A 4,808-nucleotide genomic window follows, 5' to 3' on the forward strand; every position below is an offset into this window, starting at 1 on the left:
TCTTCGTTACCCATTGATGAAGTCAGAACCCTTTGACCATTTCATCAAAGCACGAAGATTCCAACTCCATTTTGCTCTCTTCTGTCCATCGCCGGATCTCTGAAGTTTGCACCCTTACTAGCATCCTCTGGATAGACAAAATGCCTTGGACTGTAACACATGCAAGTCCTTGGTTTCATTTCCATCAGATGGAAATCCTATTGTCATCCATGTTTCATATCTCATGATTGAAATATGTATCAATTGCTAGTTCAACCCGAACCGACTTTAAGCATCACTACGATGAAAACAACCTTATCGTAGTCAACTCTTGAACTTGTTATTTAAACAAGTCGAGCTTTATGGATAAAACATTTTTATCCGTAGCAGTTTAAAGTTCCATAAATATTCGTTAGACTCTAAGTCTTCCGAAAGGTGTATCAAGGTTTTAATCTTGAATCACTTATATGGAAACTAACTCGGGTTGTATTGGCGTTTAGCCAATTCCGGAGTCAAGGCCCATCAACGCTTACTTGTGTATCGTAGGTATAATGTTGTCTAAAAACAATATCTCGTTTGCGCACCTGAGAGGTTTGCACGAGCCTTGCCTACGTGGTTCAGCTGCAAGTTCGACCGAAGTTCATACATTTTATTGTAGAGACTTCCGTATCAGTCGCAGTGGGAAACTCTGGAATTACTTCCAAGGTCTCTTTCCTTTGATCTGATGATGAAGATACTGTTTATCTCGTCGAGTTGCACTATTCTCCCACTCACCTTTTTGAAAGAACCATTCTCTTTAAAAGCACACCGTTTCGTGGCAAAACTATTTGCCTCGGTATAGTGAGGGAGGAATACCCAACATTTTGGTATAACCTACAAAGTAGAACTTGTCTGATTTGGAATAGGTTTGTAACCTTTTACACAAGCCCCAGATTCCAAATGTTATGAAAAGATATAACATGGTTGGGCGTACCATACCATGGCTTCATTTCAACAGACCCGATGTAGCTCTTTTCAGTGTAAAAGCCGCAGTCTCTAAAGCATCACTTTAAAAGGGATAATGGAAAATTTATTTATGTCATCTTTGACCTTACCATGTCATAAATGGTTTGATTACATCTTCACAGACATTCCACTCATAGTGGTGTTCCAGAAGGTGTAAGTTATGAAAATCTTTTCACAACTCATCAGACATTCGCTAAACTTGTAACTCAGATATTCCTTTCTGCAATCAAATTGTAGAAACATAATTTATTTGTTACAATAACTTCTAGATCATTTTTGAAAACCTTTCGAATGATTTCAAAAGATCCAGACTTACGTCTCATCAAGCAAATATCCATATATCTACTTGAGTCATTTCTGAAGATATATAAATCCACTACTTGCAACAACATTTATTGAACTACACACATCAAAATGTATGATCACCAATAAGTTTGTTGCCCGTTCCTTATGGCCTGTGAACGGTATTTCAGTCACTTCACTTTTCGGAGGAAATTTTCAAGTGTCAGATGATTCAAAATCAAACGACTTCAAAATCCATCATAATGGAATTTTTTCCATGCGGGTTTCTCCAATGTGACCAAATGCAGTTCCACACATGTGTGGTATTCTCATAGTCTTGCGACATTTAGCGTCAGTATTATGGATGTATCATTTTACCATCAATATTCATAACATACATCCCATCTTGGATGGAAGCATGGCCCTTCATGTTATTCATAATACTGAACAACAATTGTTCTTTTATGAACAACCCTTTTGCAATAAACATTATGCAATGGGCTAGAGTGTAAGAAACTCTAAAATGAATTATGAAAGTAAACCCAGAGGTATTGTATTATTATCAATATTCATAACATACATCTCATTCATAATGAAAGTATGGCCCTTGTGTTATTCATAACATCGAACATAAAAAGTTCTCTTATGAACAACCTTCTTGCAAGCTACCTTATGCAATGGGCTAGAGTTTGTAAAACTCTAAATGAATTATGAAAATAAATACAGATGGCAATACACCGATGGAAGGTATAGTAACATTTACTATGTTCCCTGTGTATACCTTAACCTCATTTCTGGCTAGTCTTTTTACGCCATAGTAGCTCTTACATTGATTCGCAACAGAATGCAATCGAGCGGGTATCTTTGTGATTAACTCACAATACCCAAGAATTAGTGATTAACATGTTTAACCATAATTCCCAAGAACTATATCTTTGACCAGCCTACTATACATCAAAAACTTGTATGACATTCATACATGAGCTGGATATTCCAGTCATCTCTCTTTCTGCCTTTATACTTGTAACTGTTTAACTTTTATTATTTCTCCTACTCGCAAAAGAAGCACCCAACTTAAGAGTGGCGTTAGCCCCGGACTTCCTAGGCGTGTAAGTCATACTAACACCCTTTGGACACTTCCTTTCTCTTTAAGTTGTTGTTTTATTCACCTTTCATTATATAACAGGCGTTCTTCTGGATCCCTTTCCCAACAGTCAAATGCATAGTAAACACTTTTACTAATACTTGCAAACAAACATTACTTTGTTTGTATCTGAAAATAATTTTCAGTTCCATGAATATCATATAACTATCCCAACTTTTGAAGTTTGGGTTTCATGGAAGCAAACATATTCCACTTGACCGTAACAGAATTCTAGCTTTTGGATCGAAGGACGAGAGTCACATGATCCATAGCATTAGCGGGAGGATACGGAAAGCATGCGATAGGACAAAATCCTTCTCGGCACTTTTGAGGACAATCCTCACATTACGTTACCAAACGTAAAGTTTTAACCAGATATTTAACAGCTATTCAATTTTAACAGGGAAGGTGGAAACGCGAGCCATTATTCCACAACTATTTTGCAAGAAACACTTAGACAGTGTTCATAATTAATTGCACTGAGAATTAAACATGTTAATTCAACAGTGCGCTCCCACTCAAATCAATATCTCTCATACTTGATTTAGAGTGATTCAAGATCCATATTTCTATTCGATGCCATTGACTGGTTCATCACTGATGACACGAATTTCAATCGGTAGGCCAACTTGCCGATCACATCTCTATGTGATTCTTGTTCATCTTTCGATGGGCGTGTTCCGAGCTCAGGACTCTCCTGCCTGAACGTCAAAGACAACCAAGTGATCTTGCTGCGAGATCTGACCTCACCCGCCTCATTCCTCTTGATTCGTTTGTGCTCATGTGTACATGGCGCACGCCGAAAAGATACGAATTTCAGACGGTACTACACTTGGGTGAACACTAACTACTTTGATATTATAAGTGAGAGATCACCCTAATAAAAAGCGACTACCGCGCAATCAAGAAGGGTGCATCATAAGGGATAAACATCTCATGCAATTCATAATAGCATGATATGGTATAGCCCTTTCTGACGGAGAAGTATTTCATTTCTTCGTCTTCGGCATTTGCGTCGGTGTTCACCTTCACGAAGATTGCCACCACCCTGTTGATGCACCAGATAATATTGCTATCTCTATAGCTAATAAAATAAGTGCATTACTTAAGGTTGACACGCAGGTCATTAAAGTGACAATCATATGTCTCCAGCCATCATGCCGAATCATGACACGCAGGTCATGTTAATTACATCATATAGTCATCTCATACATAATCAAATTGAATATGAGCGTTGCTATACCACATCACATGCATATCCTGCAAAACCAAGTTAGACGCCTCTAATCGGTTTTATGCAAAATTTTATTTTTCATGGCTTCTAAGGTTTTGACTTAAACCGCAGCTACCAACGTTTTATCATCAAGTATGATTATTCAAGTTGCTAGATTAACATCTCGGGGTGTATGAAACACGAGATAATTAAATCTCGAGCCCCATACTAAACTTCGTCATACGCATGACCCCCGTGCAGATCATATCTGCAATGCCCTTTCATCTGCGAATTTCATCTTTCTTTTGACTATGGCAGAACCCAAAGAACTGATAGCACTTCCATGATCAATCAGGATCACTGATTGCCAGAACTTTGTCAAATTCCACCATGCTGTCTCGAGATTGAGCAAACGCAAGTTCTAGGGAAGCAACAAGAACGTCGGGTAACATATTTCATCTGTCACCCGCATAAATAATTTTCAGCAATAGATCTCATCTACTACCTAATTATATTATGCAATATCTATACATCTCTATGTATTCTAGATCGCAACCTGCATCTATGCATAGCACGGCTCTGATACCACTGTAGGGGAATGCGACAGAAAACAAAAAATTTCCGACCTACGCACCAGCCCAGGACCACTATGGAGACTGCATACATGGTTTGATCTTTTTCGTTACCGACTCATAGCGCAGCGGGAAGTAGAGTCGATGACGATCGGCGGTGCAGATCCCCGCAGCTAGGATTTACAACCTCCCAACCGTGAGGATGTATACCCTCATCTTCTCCTCAGACAGCCCTCCGGGAGGCTGTCGAACAGCCCCCCGGACGGTGTCGCGGACAGCCCTTCGGGAGGACCTTCGAAACTCGAATGGACACTCGCACAGCCCTTCGGGAGGACCTTCGAAACTCGGACGGTCACACGGACAGCCCTTCAGGAGGCACTCACGAACTAAGACCCAAACTACAATCTCTCTACAGAGTTGCACACATATGGTGTCATCTATCCGGCAGGGCTTCACCGTCCAGAACTAGTTCCTGCCGGAACCCAGACAGCCTTACGGCTCTACGAAACTATTTCGTAGGGAGGGAGAGAGAAGCCAGATCATGCATGGCACTTGTATGTGAGAAAGAGTGAGTATGGAGGGCTGCCCCTCCACCTCTATTTATAGGAAATCC

This window comes from Triticum aestivum, chromosome 7D, assembly GCF_018294505.1.
Source record: "Triticum aestivum cultivar Chinese Spring chromosome 7D, IWGSC CS RefSeq v2.1, whole genome shotgun sequence".
Lineage (NCBI taxonomy): Eukaryota > Viridiplantae > Streptophyta > Magnoliopsida > Poales > Poaceae > Triticum > Triticum aestivum.